At 40.8% G+C, this 19,167-nt stretch overlaps 1 protein-coding gene across 1 annotated transcript in view; it reads left to right on the plus strand.

Annotated features, from left to right (window-relative positions):
- Positions 1–6,415: 6,415 nt before the first annotated feature.
- LOC143934237 (putative glutamate receptor) overlaps positions 6,416–19,167 on the plus strand; it is a 92,631-nt gene continuing 79,879 nt past the window's right edge. The window contains exon 1 of the mRNA XM_077457677.1: positions 6,416–6,567. The gene's annotated coding sequence lies outside the window, so the exon portion shown is untranslated. The remainder of the gene's footprint in view (positions 6,568–19,167) is intronic.

Below are 19,167 nucleotides of genomic sequence, written 5' to 3' on the forward strand. Positions count from 1 at the left end.
AGAAGATTCGACGGAGCTAACTATATAGCATACTTTAGAACCCTATTAAAGTCTATGGGACTCCAACGTTCAAAATCTAAAGTGCTAATTTTAAAGGCTAATTTGCAAGTTACTGTCCTAAAAAGTGTTTGGGGACCCGGGTCCTGCCCCAGGGGACATGTATCAATGCAAAAAAAAGTTTTAAAAACGGCCGTTTTTTCGGGAGCAGTGATTTTAATAATGATTAAAGTGAAACAATAAAAGTGTAATATTCCTTTAAATTTCGTAGGGGGGGGTTGTCTATAGTATGCCTGTGAAGGGGCACATGTTTCCCGTGCTTAGAATTGTCCCTGCACAAAGTGTCATTTATGCAGGAAAAAAAGTCCTTTAAAATCACTCGCAGCTATTATGAATTGTCGGCTCCCGTAATACAGAGAACACTCATTGAAAGTCATTGATAAAAAAATAAATAAATAAATAAATAAATTAAAAAAAAAGCGTGGGGGTCCCCCAAATTCAATTACCAGGCCCTTCAGGTCTGGTATGGATATTAAGGAGAACCCTGCCTCAAATTTAAGAAAAAATTTGACGTGGGGTTCCCCCTAAATATCCATAACCAGACCCTTCAGGTCTGGTATGGATATTAAGGGGAACCCCGCGTCAAATTAAAAAAAAAATTGACGTAGGGTTCCCCCTAAAAATCCATACCAGACCCTTTATCCGAGCACGCAACCTGGCAGGCCGCAGGAAAAGAGGGGGGGACGAGAGAGCGGCCCCCCCTCCCTCCTGAACCGTACCAGGCCACATGCCCTCAACATTGGGAGGATGCTTTGGGGGTCCGTGACCCCTCAAAGCACCTTGTCCCCATGTTGATGAGGACAAGGGCCTCATCCCCACAACCCTGGCCGGTGGTTGTGGAGGTCTGCGGGCGGGGGGCTTATCAGAATCTGGAAGCCCCCTTTAACAAGGGGACCCCCAGATCCCGGCCCCCCCCCTGTTTGAAATGGTAAGGGGGTACAAAAGTACCCCTACCATTTCACAAAGAAAGTGTAAAAAATGTTTAAATAAAACAAACACACTTTTTAAAAATTCCTTTATTAAAAATAAAAAAAAGATTCCAGCGGCGGTAATCCACTCTTGCTATCCAGCGACGGACGGTCAGCTCTCCATCGATGTCTAATGTCATCCAGCGCAGCGCAGCATTCTTCTTCTGTCTCCTCCACGGAGACACTGGAGGCATTCCGGCGCTGACGTTTCTTATATACGGAGGGCGGGGCCACCCGTCACCTGACCCCGCCCCCCTCTGACGCAAGGGGAAACCCGGGGTTCCCTGTGACGTAGGGGTGACCCGCACCCCTCTGATGTAACACAGGCAGGTTTCCGTTACATCAGAGGGGGGCGGGGTCACCCATACGTCACTGGGAACCCCGGGTTTCCCCTTGCGTCAGAGGGGGGCGGGGTCAGGTGACGGGTGGCCCCGCCCTCCGTATATAAGAAACGTCAGCGCCGGAATGCCTCCAGTGTCTCCGTGGAGGAGACAGAAGAAGAATGCTGCGCTGCGCTGGATGACATTAGACATCGATGGAGAGCTGACCGTCCGTCGCTGGATAGCAAGAGTGGATTACCGCCGCTGGAATCTTTTTTTTATTTTTAATAAAGGAATTTTTAAAAAGTGTGTTTGTTTTATTTAAACATTTTTTACACTTTCTTTGTGAAATGGTAGGGGTACTTTTGTACCCCCTTACCATTTCAAACAGGGGGGGGCCGGGATCTGGGGGTCCCCTTGTTAAAGGGGGCTTCCAGATTCTGATAAGCCCCCCGCCCGCAGACCTCCACAACCACCGGCCAGGGTTGTGGGGATGAGGCCCTTGTCCTCATCAACATGGGGACAAGGTGCTTTGAGGGGTCACGGACCCCCAAAGCATCCTCCCAATGTTGAGGGCATGTGGCCTGGTACGGTTCAGGAGGGAGGGGGGGCCGCTCTCTCGTCCCCCCCTCTTTTCCTGCGGCCTGCCAGGTTGCGTGCTCGGATAAAGGGTCTGGTATGGATTTTTAGGGGGAACCCCATGTCAAATTTTTTTTAAATTTGATGCGGGGTTCCCCTTAATATCCATACCAGACCTGAAGGGTCTGGTTATGGATATTTAGGGGGAACCCCACGTCAAATTTTTTCTTAAATTTGAGGCAGGGTTCCCCTTAATATCCATACCAGACCTGAAGGGCCTGGAAATTGAATTTGGGGGACCCCCACGCTTTTTTATTTATTTATTTATTTATTTTTTTATCAATGACTTTCAATGAGTGTTCTCTGTATTACGGGAGCCGACAATTCATAATAGCTGCGAGTGATTTTAAAGGACTTTTTTTCCTGCATAAATGACACTTTGTGCAGGGACAATTCTAAGCACGGGAAACATGCGCCCCTTCACAGGCATACTATAGACAACCCCCCCCCCTACGAAATTTAAAGGAATATTACACTTTTATTGTTTCACTTTAATCATTATTAAAATCACTGCTCCCGAACAAACGGCCGTTTTTAAAACTTTTTTTTGCATTGATCCATGTCCCCTGGGGCAGGACCCGGGTCCCCAAACACTTTTTAGGACAGTAACTTGCAGAATCTTTTCTCTCTGTCAAATCTTTTTTCTCTGTCGAATATTTTCTCTATATAATCTTGGACTAATAGAGGTAAGGTTAAGCAAATTCGACCACAGGTTCTATAGAGATTGTTATCGTCAGAGTCATGTCGAATCTCCTATTCTATATCGAACTGTTGTAACAATGAAAACGAAAATAAAGCATTTATTTATGTCGGATCTTTCGTTTTTCGGATTTTGTGCTTTCGTTATCGTTTGTCAAAACGAAAACGAAAATAGCTGAAATTCGGACGAAAATGCATTCGGACGAAAACGAATGCACATGTCTAATAAATACTGTATTTTGTTTGGTATGTAATGCTATGCCATTTAAGTTGTTCCAGAGTGTGGGGGTTCTGCTTATCAGCTGGGTCCTTCCTTGTCTTTAGTTTTTAATTTTTACCTATCACCCTATACCTGCAGGTGGCACTATACCCCATTAGGTGATCAAAAGCAGAAGCTGTGTCCTCCAGTGAATGCAGAGAAAAGGAGTTTACAATAAGTACAATTTTTTTTTTTTTTAAGTTGAGTAGAGGAATGCTTGAACTTGCTTTTTACTGTTTGCTGTGTTCCTGTTGCTGATTTTACCCACACTTCCTATTTCTTCCTATTTAGTAAAACATAATCCCCAGAACAGAAAGTGAGGGGAAATCTTTCCAACGGAGACCTGGTTGGCAAACCTGACAGTGGTTCTCCTTTTACTATTCTATACAAAAAAAAAAAAAAAAGGAAAGTTTTGGATATAGATACACTTTAATGGGTACTCAACATACTGGTAAGAACAGGGTGGTCTAGGCAATTCAGAAATGTTCCAAGTGATTTATATTTGTCTAGTGTCCTGATTTTCTACGCATTAAGGTAAAACAACTTTCTGCGTGCACCCCTTATCCCCACCTTATAATTACCTGAGCTCGATATCGATCCAGTGATGTGTACGAGAGCAGACACTCTCCCGGCTCTCTCTGTCCTCATTGGATCAGACACAACAGGGGAAGCCATTAGCATCAATCACAGCCAGTGAGGAGGGAGTGGGGGGGGGTTCGGGAGTAAGCATGTGTAAGAGAGGGGGTGTAGGTGGGTGATACCTCCCTCCAAACTCCTCTTCTCAAGTGGGTCACATGGAAGGCCTACCCCTTTGGGTTTTTCTAGGATACACAAGGCACCTGTTACAGGATCACTTTACTTCACATGGGGTACCTTTACTTTAGTACCGTTATTATCAATGCCTGCGACAAGGCTGAGGCTGCTGTGGGGAAATACTTGACCTTAAGGTGGACCTCTGGTTTCAGAGATGAACTTTACACCAACGTTACACTTGCACTGTAACTGTTCTCCAGTCAACTCTCGGGTCCCTGTGACAATGTACACTTTCTCTGTAAATTGCATGTGGGAGGTACACACTGAGCCTTGTCCAGATCCACCTGTCTAGTGTACTACCGCTACCTTCTGTTACCCTAGGTAACCCTTTTGCCTTCACGCTGTATTACTCTTGTACCAATATCTTCATAACCCCAAAGAGCCTTATTAACCTGATCTATAGAAGGTTGCCAGTTACTTCCATTATACCCCTTTCAATAACCTCAGACCAAGCGGGAACAAGGTTTCAAACTTTACTTGAAAAAGTGCAAAAGGCATTACAAGTCCAACATACAGAAACATTCTTCCTTTCTATGTCCCTAACCCCAACTCCGGCTATGTGCTGCCTTGGCATACCTGCATGTATAATACAGAGTCCATCAGTGGCATACTCTAGCAACTGGTATCTTCGGGGCGAATCCCAACATTTTTGATGACTTTTAAAAGAGAAGTATGGGTTTGGGTCCCCCCCCCCCCCCCCCCATTATACTTACCTAGATCGATGCTGCATCTGTACGCCAGCGCCTCTACACTGAGAACCGAGCGATCAAACGTGGCTCAGTTCTCACAGCTCCCCGAGCAGAGAGCTGCTGACTGCATCTCTCCTCTCTGCTTCTCCATGTTCACTGGAGTGCTGAGCTGTGGAGGGGCAGGGAGCGGCCGTCTTAGCCTCTCAGCTGGGAGCTGAGAGGCTGAGACGGGTGTCAGTCCAGGCACCTGGCAGATCCAGGCTGTATTGTCGTGATGACGCAGTGCCTGAACTGATTCCTGTGACGTCAGCAGAGAGCAGATTTCAGGCCACTCTCTCCTGAAAATGGAACACAGGAGTGCAAAACAAATTGCACTCCTGTGACCCATAGGAAAAGCCCAGCCAAACAAGCTCAAACTGGAATTCTTTAAATCTCGGCAGTAGTAAGCGACATTCTTTTGCTCCTCCTGGGTGCTGTTCTCTGACTCTTACTTTTGCTTTCTCTCTGGGCTCTCTTGCACACCCGTGAAAGGGGCTCTCTGTTCTGTCCATTGTACCTCTTTTATAACACAGGATTAGTGAGTCAGACCTAGGGACAATCTGCCAAAACCAAAGAACTGGGAAAGTATTAACTGTTGCCCTCCTATCCGGGACAGCACCTAACTGGTGTAACTTTCAACCCGCTTACACACGCACAAATCTGTAGCAAGCTGATTGTTATAGGGGCACTCGGCCGGGTGGGAGGGGCCAGGAACGTCAGCAGGGAACCCATGAAGTGGATGACCGGGGCTGCTCTGTGCAAAACTATTGCCCAGAGCAGGTAAGTATAACATGTTTGTTATTTTTTTTAAAATATAATGTAAACCTTTATAATCACTTTAAAATGTATAGTCAAAATCATAAATTCTTTTCCACATTGTATTTTAATTATTTCTAACCTACTCCTGTTATTCTGAACGTTCTTGAATTTTGTAAGCTTACTTTGTGAAGACCCTCACACATTTACTTGCATGTATTCAGTATGCCCTGTGGGTAACCACTGCCGTGTCACACATTTCACAGCGCCTGCCTTCTGAACTACAGAGGTACTAAGAGGAGGAGTTTCAGGAGGCGGAGTCAGTACAGGAATCACTGTTTGCAGGCAGCAAAGTACCATGGGATGTGTAGTCCTTAGAAATTTTAATAAACAGCAGAGAAGAACCTGTTGAGCATGCTGGGAGCCCCGAAGATTGTGGAAAGAGATGGCCAACAGACAGACAGCACTCACAACATGAACATAGATTTTTCAAGTAAGCTTATATTGGATTGTCAGCAATCATTGTTAGTATTACTAGTACAGTGCTGATGTAGTAAAATGAATGTGTATACTGTCTGCCCTGTAAAGCGCTGTGCAAAACTGTTGGCGCTATATAAATACTGTATAATAATAATACGGTGACCATAGAACTCTCTTAAATATGGCAGTTTTTGGAAAGTGACCAATGCTTACTAGTACAATACTAGTGGAATGCTTAAAAAAAAAAAACTGATAATTCTAAAATCATAATAAACAAGTCTAATATTATACAGGATTTTATATAAATTTATTATAACAGATTTTTATTTGGCATGTAAACTTTTCTCACATTCTGCCACATTATGGTAATAATATTTTTTACAGCTATAATAGAGAGAGAGAGATTGAGATCACAGTGTGTGTGGGTGTTCTATGTAAATATACTATATTTTGCTATATGCGAGGCAAAACCACTTCCACGCACGTTGTGCTGTAATTGCACAGAATCCAATGCTTTTCAAATCTTATATTTTCTTTCCCCTATGAGTTTATGAATGCTTCTCCCAACACAGTCTGGTTGTATAATATTACTCTATATTATTATTCTCCCAAAGGGAGCAAATAATTATCCTCCAGTCAATCACTGTGAACAACAGAAGCAGTAATACTCACATTCCAATAAGGGGCCACTAAGCCATAAGTCTTGCTCGCTCCTCCTTCTTCAATCCTCAACATCTCCTATTGAACCGAAAGATTTGCAGCTTTTTCTTGAGCAGATCTCTCCTCTTGCATTGCTGTTCAGGAGTGAGTAAGAGACGGAGGAGGCTCAAACACTGCTGGAAAAAAATGTAAGTGCAACATTTTTTCAATTTATCTATTGTGCTTTTTTTTTTTTTCTCCTTTTTACTATATTACATTTAGATTTTTTTTATATATATTTTTTTCTTTCTGCTTTGTTGACTTTTCTAGGATAAGCATGCCTTTATGTACATTTTTAATGTTCACCTATTTTTTGAATCATGTGTTTATCCAACAGATGCATAGTTTATTCATAATAGCTGAAGCTACTGAACAGAAAATGCTAATGCAAATATATATATATATATATATATATATATATATATATATATATATATATATATATATATATATATATATATATTATTATTTACCAAATATGAATATATTGTCCTTTGCTAGGAAAAAAAATAGAATTTAAAGGCGGACAGTATTTTTAGCAGAAATTTTATTTTTAGATCACATTGAAAGTTTTGAGAAGTTTACTATCAGTCTAAAATTAGAATAATTTAGTAATTAAGACAAAGCAGAGCCCCTGTATCCTATTGTAGGTTTCTATGATAACTCTGTGAATGTCCATTCAGAAACAGAGCAGGTTAAGGTGGGAGAAAAAAAAGGATGCTATTTTTAGTCAATGTGGTACTGATTCAATTACCTAGCAACGCATCAGAAATCTATGATAGCTCGCATACCAAAGATTTTATTAATTAAAAAAAAAAAAGTCTTGTGAATTTGTGATTAGTAGCCAATGACTTTATCCAGATTGCTGCCTACTCCCTAATACCGGGGAGGGAAACACCCACATATATATATATATATATATATATATATATATATATATATATATATATATATATATATATGTTTTATATAAACACTGAATCTTGCATAAGAAAATGAAACACAACATTTTTCAATGCAAATTTCAGCAACATTGGTTTAGCTATTAAAATTCTGTAGGTGAGAAATTTAAATATAACCTATTACATATGTAATTCTTATTTGGCTGCACCTTTTTAAAATATTTTCTTCTTGGGTCCTTCAATATTTTATACTTTTTTTGATGTGGGGTTCTTGAAAAGATGCAAGCTTTGATTTATCCTCAAAGCATTGTTTTTTTACTCATATGCATATATGCCTAGTATATAAACAGCACAATGCATGTCTTTTGATCTCCCGATATCACTAGCCATGGCTCTGGCTTATCTCTGTTCTTTACGGAATCTATCAGGATAGGAATATGGGAGCTGCCATTACTGACTTGTTTTTTTTATTTTTTAAGTGCATGTTCCTGAGCTATCATCCTTATCCTGCACTGAATCATTGACCTGGAATAAGCATGCAGACAGTGTGAGAAAACCTAATGGACAGTTGTGAGCAAGCTGACAATTTCTAAGGTCACTTAGAATTTCTAAAATTGATGGGCAAGAAAACATCTTGTGATTGTTGTGTTGCCCCTCGAGGCAGTTCCTATTGATTTTGTAAAATTTTCTTTACCACATTGATGACAGAAAATTAAAATGTGTATTTTTTTGTTATGCAAACACAATATAATGCATGTGAATACTTAAAGCGGAGGTCCACCCTAAAATGGACCTCCGCTCATCGGAATCCCCCCCCCCCCTCGGGCGCCACAATTGGCACCTTTCAGGGGGGAGGGGGGTGCAGTTACCTGGATAATCCAGGTAACTGCACCCACTTCCGGGATAGCTGTCTGCGGAAAGGGGCGTAGATTACGCCCCTTTCCGCAACTGCCCGCCCCTTTGCGCAAGTGCCCCGCTGCCTGCTGGGAAACACACAGTTCCCAGAGGCAGCGGGGACCGTCCGGATTGCGCCGCGCGGCTCGCGCATGCGCAGTAGGGAACCGGGAAATTAAGACGAAAGGCTCCATTTCCTGATTCCCATACCCAAGATGGCGGCGGCAGGACCCGACAGACGACCTAGCGATCGGCTTCGGGTGCCGACATCGCGGGCGCGCTGGACAGGTAAGTGTCACTATTTTAAAAGTCAGCAGCTGCAGTATTTGTAGCTGCTGGCTTTTAAAAAAAAAAAAAAAACGCGGAGTCCCAGTGGACTCCCGCTTTAAAATGTACCATGTGCATTCAGTATATTAAGCTCTAGACTAGAGTCTGCTGAATACAACTTTTTGCAGTTCTTCACTTCTGTAAATAGAGTATTTTGGATCTCCCACTGTTCAATTCTATTCAGAACACACACAGATGTCAAGGAAGTGACGCATTCTCTCCCTGTCTCCCGTTCATACAACTGTATATGGTTTTCAGTTACAGAGAGACAGTCCACAAGCGAGCAGCTGCTACTTGGCAGCTTTATTAGAAATCCCAGAATGCTCTGTGAACACAGTATCATATAGTACCCTGAATTAAATATTTATTGCTAAAATACAGATTTTATACAAGTAATTAATGACGTTACACAATAAGCTTTTTTTTTTTTTTACCGAAAAAAAGTTCCTATTCACATTTTTTCTATCTCTTTGCCACCTTGTTCCCAAAAAAATCTTGATATTTACATAGCTTAGTCATTCAAACTGAATGTACATACAGTACACAAGTAAATGACTCATTGCAATGTCTACTTCCTAATACAACAGCTCAAAGTTTTAGCTAACCCATAGTGTTCTGGAAATCCTTTGCCATTTATTTATACACGATTTATATAGCGCCAACAGTTTATGCATCGCTTTACAATGTATAAGGGGGTCAACACAATTACAGTACAGTACAAAAGATACAGGAGGGCCCTGCTCATAGAGCTTACATTCTAAAGGGAGGTGGTGGTGGTACAAAAAGGTAATAGCTGCAGAGAATGATTTGATGGGGGTGTATCCAATTAATGTAAAATTAACCAACATCAACTTATAAAACCTAAAGAAAAAATATGTTTTAGCACGAAATATTAACACTACCACTGTAAAACATTTCCAAATGGTTATTTACAATACATATCTGCGCTCACATTCTTAGTGGTTTTTAAGCTCTCTGGTGAAGTTTTTTTAAGTGCTGCTTAGCCTCTCTTTTGAAAAGCTTGTTTTATACAGAGCTCAGTGGCACAAGCTGAAATTTACCTGGTTTTAACCTTCTACGTGGCATTACCCCTTCCCTCATTGTCTGAAGTTTTAAAGCGAGAAGGAGGGAGCTGTTTATAGCATAGCGACCTTTGTCTTCTCTCCAACAGGCACTGCAGTGTTGCATTTTATGTGCCATGCATAAAATGCAGGCTGTGGTATAAAGCTTATGATGCCCATTGGAATGTTTTGTGGCTAATGCTGTAGAAAACATTTTGTGATAAGAGAAGAAGCAAGTCATGTGACTTTGACAGATTTTAATTTCCATGACTCGTAGAACTGTGGTTAGAGAATACCGCTTAGAGAGGAGTTCCAGGCTTCCCCCCCCAAACAATTTAAAGTCAGCAGCTACAAATACTGTAGCTGCTGACTTATAGTATAAGGACACTTACCTGTCCAGGAATCCAGCGATGTCCTCATCCGAGCCAGCTCTTTAAGCAACTTTGGGTGCAGGCGCTGGCATCTGAAGTAAGGGAAACAGAAACTGAAGCCTTGCAGCTTCACAGTCAGTTTGCTACTGCGCATGTGCCTTGTGAATGGTTCCGTAGTCTTCTGGGACCTGTGATATATCCCAGAAGACTGAGGCCGCGTACACACGCGGGGACTGTTCGCTCAACTTTGTCCGCTGAACAGTGTTTCGGCAGACAGTCCGCTCGTGTGTGGGCTTTCAGCGGACAGTTTCAGCGGACAGTCTGCTGAACAAAGTTTTTCGGAAATTCCGAAAAACTGTCCGCTGAAACTTTGTTTCAGCGAACAGTCCCCTCGTGTGTACGCGGCCTGAGGGTGAAGGAGGGGTGCTGATCTGAGCTGGAAGTGGGAGCAGGTGCTTGTCAAAACCAGTCACCCACCCGCCAAAAAGTGCCAAATGTGGCAGTGGAGGGTGCAAACAAGTGGAACTTCCCCTTTTGGGTGGGGCTCCACTTTAAGCACTTATGGACCGCCTGCCACATTTTTACGCTGGCTGTTTGAAGAAGGATATCATTGTTATGGCAGCAGCTAGCTGCCATAACCCCGGTATCCCCTTCCTCAGCAGGCAGTCCGCTACAAGATAAAAGTGGTATCTGAGGCGCATTCGCTGCAAGATCACTTTTATCAGCAGCGGGAGGGGAGACCCGATCCGGTGCCCTCCGCCGCTGCCAACGGCTCTGGTACGTGATCACGTCCTGTCACTAGCTGGGTATGGAGATGAGTGAGGGGAAGATGGCCCCCACCCGTCCCCATACAATTTCTGGGCAGAAGCAACGTCAAAACATCACTTCCGCCCACAGCTCTTAAAGGGCCATTTTTTTTTTAAATTACAATTTATTTTTACTTTTTTATTGTATTTTAGTCTAAATATGAGATCTGAGGTCTTTTTGACTACAGATCTCATATTTAAGAGGTCCTGTCATTCTTTTTTCTATTACAAGGGATGTTTACATTCCTTGTAATAGGAATAAAAGTGACAATTATTATTATTTTTTTTAAAAACAGTGTAAAAATAAAAGGTAAAATAATTGAAAACATTTTTTAAACGAGCCCCGTCTCGACGAGCTCACGTGCAGAAGCGAACGCATACATGAGTAGCACCTGCATATGAAAACGGTGTTCAAACCACATTTGAGGTATCGCCGCAATCGATAGAGCAATTATTCTAGCACTAGATCTCCTCTGTAACTTAAAACATGCAACCTGTAGAATTTTTTTAAACGTCGCCTATGGAGATTTTTAAGGGTAAAAGTTTGTCGCCATTCCACGAGCGGGTGTAATTTTGAAGCGTGACATGTTGGGTATCAATTTACTCGGCGTAACATTATCTTTCACAATATAAAAAAAATTGGGCCAACTTTACTGTTGTCTTATTTTTTTAATTCAAATAATTTCCAAAAAGAAGTGCGCTTGTAAGACAGTTGCACAAATACGGTGAGGCAGAAAGTATTGCAACGACCACCATTTTATTTGCTAGGGTTTTAGAAAAAAAAATTATACTGTTTGGGAGTTCTAAATAATTTTCTAGCAAAAGAAAAACTTTTTTTTAACTTGTAAACAACAAATCTCAGAAAGAGGCTTGGTCCTTAAGTTAAAATCTAGAATGGACTACTGCTTATGTGGGTTTGTGGTGGACAAATGCAGAAGGTGTACAAACTACAATGAGCTTTCTAAATACAGGTCAGACTCCAGTACAATTGCAGCTTCTCCTCCCATTGACTAACCAGTCCATCATGTAAATGGTACACATGTCAAATTTGCCAGTCCTGGCCAGACTGTGTTTCACTCTTTCTGTGTTTAAATCCATGTATGGGCCAGGGGCAAGTAGAAATTATTTGCATGGCTTTTCCCACTAAATAAGGAATAACCCTCTTATGGTTTGGATTTGTAAGGACCTGATGTTTAAGTCTATGTAAAAGCGTTTTTGTATGAAATGAATAGGTGCCCAATTAGCTTAAGCAAAATTACTCTCAATAAAATTACTTGAAAACAAACAATTTTTACCTTTTATGCAGTTAGAAACATAGAAAAGTGACAGCAAAAAAAAAGACTGAGTAGTCCATTGAGTCTGCCAGTTTTATTTTTGTTTGTTTGTTTCTTTTTTTTGTGTTTTTGCTTTGTTTCGTTAACTTTTTGTCTAAGTATAGCTTTATGTTGTCCCAAGCATGTTTGGAAGTGTTTACTGTTGACTGTCTTAATACCTTTCAGTAAAATAATGCTTTCTATTTTTTTATTGGTAAGAAAAGAAAAAACATTTTTATTCAACAGATGATTTTGGAAAAATAATGCTTTCTGAATTAGCTTTTAATATCTAGAATTAGTTGTTGACGTGTGTTTGATGTGATCAGCACACGGTTATATTATGATTTACCGCCAGGTAAAGGGAGAGGGGCTGAACAGAGCTGCTTGACAAACTATATCTTCCATGAGTAAAAGGAGATGTATAAGTGTCTTGTGATCAGTGAGTAGGAAGGTGGACCTAGGTACGACCAAGTGCTAATTGACAATCTACAGGCTTAGTATAGTAATAGCAGCAATGCTGCAAGCCATGCCCATGCCATGGATCAGCTTGTACCTCTGTAATTGTGGAAATAACGGTTGTAAGCATGACAATTGAGCTGTCATATTGTTAGGACAAGCTAAGTGTTGTCACCTTAAAGCAGGAAGTGAAAATCCAGTGGTTCTACTGGCAGGAACAACAGTTAACATATAACAGTGCAAGGGTTTAGATGAAATCAGAAAGGGCAGTTTTTCTGATGCGTTGCGTAACTTATCTAATTTTATAATGTGCCTGTAGTTTTACTTTCACAAACATTTAAAAGGAAAATTTAGATTTTTTTTCTATTAACCCTTCTGTGTAGCAGTCTATCCTCCCATCACTCTATGCCCTTGTACACACGGTTGGATATTCCGACGGAAAATGTCCGATCGGACCGTGTTGTCTGATAATCCGACCATGTGTGGGCTCCATCGGACTGTTTCCGCCGGAATATCCGACCGACAAAGTTTGAGCTGAGCTATAAAATTTTCAGACAACATGGTCCGATGGGACTTTGTCCTATCGTTTGTAGAGAATTCCGATCGGACAAAGTGCCACGCATGCTCAGATCAAATTCCTAGACCAAAGCTATTGGCTACTAGCCTGAACGTAGTCCCGTCGTAACAAAATAACGCCATCATATTCTGAACGGTCGGATTTTCCGACAACTTTGTCCGACCGTGTGTACGCAACACAAGTTTCGATGGATTTTGTTGTCGGAATGTCCGACCGTGTGTACAAGGGCTATTGATGACCTTGCTTCGGTGTAGGGAGTTGTGGAATGTTTTTTGAAATGGGTGCAACAAGATTCACCAGCCTGATACTGCAGACCTAGCATCATTTTATCGGGATGGTCACGACTCTCTTTCTATTAGAATTATAGTTCATAAGCCTTATCTGGAGGGCTAGGTCCAGTAGATCAATGAAAGGCCAAAAATACTAGCCATCACTTTATCAATGTGATGTCTGCAAGGTTCCTCATCACTACAAAAAGGAACACAAGTAAGTGCAGCATTTATGGAGCCATGTGCAATCTCATATACAGGTGCAGCTCAAAAAATTAGAATATCATTAAAGTTAATTTATTTCAGTAATTAAATTCCAAACGTGAAACTCATATATTTTATAGGTTCATTACAAACAGAGTAATATATTTCAAGCATTTCTTTCTTTTTAATTTTCATGATTATGGCTTACAGCTAAGTGAAAACTCAAAATTCAGTATCTCATAAAATTAGAATATTGTGAAAAAGTTAAATTTTGTAGACTCATGGTGTCACACTCTAATTAGCTAATTAACTCAAAACACCTGAAACCGGAGCCTCTACATTTTTTGAGATGCACCTGTAAATATAAAATCAAACAGTTTTTCTGCAGCTATACCTCACTGGATGAAAGAGCCGCTTGTGACAGCAAACAGTGTGTTCTCACTTACAGTGGACGATTTCCATCCAATGTGGCATGGTTGAGGATAAGATCTTTGATTTTATATTTCTGTAAGTTTACACTCTGCTTTTTAATTGTAATAAACCCATTGATACTGTGCTTTGCTGGCGCCCCCTTGTGTTACTTTTTTCAAATTTCAGAGATCCGTTCCTGTCTCGGGTGGAACTGCCTACTGAAGTACAGAACCCTTCCTATGGGATTTTTATGGACTCCCTATAAACTTTTTATGTAGGTAGTTCATAAAGCTACTCTTTATGTTTATCTGGGGGGTAGAGGCTAACTTATGTAGATGGTGCTTTAGCATTTGTTTGTGCCACAATTTCATTTGTTGTTTGAAGATTCCTCACCACCACTGACATCTTATTTTTTTCTTCTGTTCAAAATCTTCGACCATCTTGATTAGCCAAGCCGAGATAATGTAACTCCTGTACATGCTTCTGGGAGGTGTACATAGAAAATGCTCAGGCTGTACACAGCACATTGTACGTGCGCAGCTCAGCATACACTGTAGACAAGTTTGTTAGGAGGGTCAAAATCCTTTATTGCAGAAGAGACATAACTATGTCTCTTATATAATAAAATAAAAAACCTTCCAGCTCACAAATTTTGTATTTTTGCTAAGGTTCCACTTTGTAGTGTATGTAAACCATGAAAATCCACTTCTTTTATTTGTTCTCTGTGTGTTATATATACTATTAAACATTTTCATATATCTGTTGTGCAAAGAAATACCTGTTGATCCTACCAGAAATCCAGTGCTACCTTGTGTACTCTGCAGTGTTTTGTCGAGCATTGTTAACAGCCCTGCCCAAATTAATTCTGTAGACTACAGGACACCTCCACCTATGTTACTGAGATAAAAAAAAAGATCCTTTTTTAAGGATCAATAAGGTCATAGGTTCTGCAAGTATTATCTATTATTACTGTTTTACCCAACCATTTTTGGTGCACTCTGGAAGGATATTACCTGTTATATTTTGTGACACTGTCTTGAAGATTTTATGCACTGTATTATTATTGTACTATTGTACATTGACTACATGCTTACATGTGTTTTATCCGGTTGTAACTTCTGGTTAATAAATATCCAAGCAGGTTCACCAATATTACTCTTTTGCATTCTCGTGCTTCATAAAAAGTCCCACCCCATGTTCTCTTTTTTTTTTATGACTGATAGGGATGGAACTGTGTGACCTTACCGGGCCACAGTTTCATTTAAAGTCCCAAGTGATGGAATTACTAGCCTTACCAGGCCATGTGTTCTTAAAGTCCCTCAATAAATCCTTGATTCCTATGTTACTGAGATGAATAAATTACTTGGTTGGCTTTAAAATGGCACATCCCAATCTGAAAGCATAAAGAGAAGAAACAGTTGTTTTTTTTTGTACCCCCCCTAGATATGGTGGGATTTTAACGGTACTAGTCCATATACTGTATAGTTAAAATATACAATGTTTATTACAAAAATATGTTTTCTGACAAAATAAACAACATTTAAGTAAAACAGAACTTTTTTGTCAATCCTTAGGGGTTTACACCAAACACGCCATTACAGCATACAGACTTATGTCCAGTTGTGAGTTTTAAGCATTATATATTTTATATCAAAATCTCTGTAGAACTCAGCGCGTTTCTTGGACTTTGGTCCACTTCATCAGGAGCTTACTAGAGAAACATGTAATACTTGATTGGATGGGGTGGGGAGAGTCGTATCAATACCTCATAGATGGTGAACAAGTGAGCACCTAGACTGGAGGGATGGAACAGGGGGATCCACACAGATATGTATTATATGAAGACCTCTAAAATGTGTTTTATGGTATATTGGTCTATATATAAGGTAATATCTGTTGCATTATAGCATATGCCATACAAAACATTTTAGCAGTGGTCCTGCTAGCATGTCAATAGGTGGCCTTTATCCCTTGGTCTTCATATATTACATAACTGTGTGGATCCCCCTGTTCCATCCCTCCAGTCTGGGTGCTCGCTTGTTCGTAATACCTATGGCTTGATGAACAAGTTGTGTTTTAATGAAAGTGTTGTTTATTTTTTTTAGAAAACTTATTTTTGAAATAAACTTTATATATTTTAACTATATATGGACTAGTGCCCTTAAAATTCCGCCATATCTAGGGGGTTAAAAAAACAAAAACATTTCCTTCTCTTTATGTTACTGAGATGAGAGCGAAAATAGTTCTGAAGTCCTAATAACTTCTTGGGGTAGGGTGACAATGCTGCTGCTCCATAGAATGCAGTACAGTAAGTAAGCGTTGCCACCCTAGTACAGAAAGGCCTTTTTTCTATGGGTTTCAGCTTGTATATGAGTGGTATGTATGGTAAGGTTTTTCAAAGCATTTGCAGAATTGCAAGCTTTGAAGAAACCTTAATTGTACCATTTTGCTCCATTTCTGCAATATCAAACACAGATTTTAATGCGAAAGCTGACGGCCATTTTAAACAAGCTTCTAGTGATATTGATTAACTTTCTGCACTATGTGTTACCAGCAAGATCACCAGGGGAAAAGGAAAGAGAGCCTGAAAACAATATTTCATATATCCCTAAACAACCATTTACTGTTCAATATACTTTATAACTTGTAAGCCAAAGTGTTGTAGAACAGTAAGAAACAACTAGCAGAGCGTTGGCTTATCGAGACATGAAATCTGCTTTTAAATTCCACCTTTGTATTTCTTGCTCCATCTGCTGTCTCAAGGAGTGGGTAGAGATATATAATTCACCCCTTATGGTAGACCTGGCCAGATATTGCATGCAATGTGAATATTTTTCTTAAAGTCCTTTTGATGCATAGCCAACTTCTGTTCCCTTGGGTGGGTTTTTCAGCCACATTGCTATTTATCAAATATAAATTTTATTGAAAAGTTTTAAGACTAACGGTTTCCTTCAGACTATTTTTCCTCCGCGACCTTCTCCAGGGAACAAGGAGTTATGCAAGCCAAGCCTTTCTTAGCAGCTAGTCTGCTTTCAAGATGGACAAACAGTGAGGGCTATGAATCACATTAGTTAATCAAATATGAATGCAGATCACTGCCAGATTGTTTAGCAGAACATATGTCCGCTATAAAACAAAGATGAGCTTGTTTGACTGAAGGCCTGGAACCCACCTGGTTTCTTCCAAATAGTATCAATCAGATTTCACACATAGGACTGAACACTCTAACCTCCTTGTAAAAAAAAAAGAAATATGGGTTATGAAGTTCCTAAGCTTTTAACGTTCAGGTGTATGAGCACAAATTCGAATTTTACCCTAGGTTTACAATCTACGCGGCTCTGGTTAATGCATTTTTCCAGCACGTTTTGTGTTTTGAACCCATGTTTTTGCAGGCAGTTTTCATGAGTTTAGATTTTTTTTTCTCTTTAACCACTTCCCTACCGGCCTATTGTGGAATGACGTCCACAAGGTGACGGGGCGGCATATGACATCCAGCAGGATAAGCCACTCGTGCGTGCCCCTGGGGGCGTGCAGAGCCGTGATCGGTCTTGTGTTTTTTTGCTCTGACACACAACATCTCCTATCCTGTTAAAGAGCCGCTAGATTTAATTTGAGGGACATTATTTTTGTTTTGTTTTTTAATAAAGGGTTTTTCAAAAACTGCCTACTGTAATTTTTACACTACACTGGTGAATAAGTAGGAGTACTATGTACCCCATACTCACATAAGGGGCCTCCAGACTCCAATAAGCCAACCCACCCCACAGACCCCCACAACCACCTGCCATGGTTGTGGGAAAGAGGCCCTTGTCCCCATCAACATGGGTACAAGGTGCTTTGGGGGGCAGATCCCCCCTTGCCCCAAAGCACACCCCCATGTTGAAGGCATGTAGCCTGATATAGTTCAGGAGGGAGGGGGACTGCTCACTCATCCCCACCCTTTCCTGACTTGCCGGGCTACATGCTCAGATAAGGGTCTGGTATGGATATGGGGGGGACCCCATGCCATTTTTTTAAAAATGTTGGTGTGGAGTTCCCCTCAAAATCCAAACCAGACCCGAGGAGCCTGGTATGGATTGGGGGGCATGTTGTTTTTTTCCCAATTTTTTTTCCCTGCTGATAGCTGAATCTAAAATTGGTTGCTAAAGACACGGAGGCCAATCGGTTGTTAAAGACACTTCCTGGACCGCTCCTTAACCAGCTATTCACAGTTTGGTATTGAAAAATAAAAACGCATGTAAAAACACATCAAAAACACAACACTTGCATTTTTGGTGCCGATCCATTGAAGTCTATTACACACAAAACGCAATCTGCTCTGGGATCCCTTCCAAAAACGCACTAGCTGAAAAACACATAAATGTGAACATGTGCCATAGAAAACCATGTTAAAGAGACTGTAGTGCGTTTGTGCAAACAGCAAAAAACTAAAAAATGCATAGGTGTGAACCTAGTGTTAGCTCAAATCAGTGCTGGGACAAGACCATTTGGTGCCCAGGGCGAAGATGGCAAACTGCACCCCCCCCCCCTTTTTAAGAAAGAATCAATGTTGTTTCAAAACAAGAATATACTTGTTATTATTATATTAAGGGACACGCTGATGGGCAAATTGTATGTTAAGGGGCACCCTGATGGGCACATTTTATATTTAGGGGCACTCTGATGGGCACAACAAAACTTTTCCCCTTAACGTAAAATCTGCCCATCAGAGTGCCCCTTAATACAAAATATGCCCATCAATGTTGCTCTTAAAATAAAATATGCCCATCGGAGTGCCCCTTAACATAAAATGTGCCCATCAGCGTGCCCCTTAACATAAAATAAGGGTCACGCTGATGGGCACCTTTTATGTTAAGGGGCACTCTGATGGGCACATTTTATTTTAAGTGGCACGGTGATGGGTGTATTTTTAATGTGCATGCTGATGGATATATTTTTAATGTGCACGCTGATGGGCACATTTTATGTTAAGGGACATTCTGATGGGCACACCAAAATGTGTCCATCAGTGTCCATCAGAGTGCCCCTTAACATAAAAAAATGTGCCCATCAGCGTGACATTTAACAAAATATGCCCAGCAGTGTGCACAATAAAAATATGCTGATTAGTGATCACTGGTTAACATGTGGCCCACATACCTTGAATGCAGGAGGGCAT

Source organism: Lithobates pipiens, unplaced genomic scaffold, assembly GCF_037356315.1.
Source record: "Lithobates pipiens isolate NorthernLeopardFrog02 unplaced genomic scaffold, aLitPip1_a1.2 Scaffold_27, whole genome shotgun sequence".
Lineage (NCBI taxonomy): Eukaryota > Metazoa > Chordata > Amphibia > Anura > Ranidae > Lithobates > Lithobates pipiens.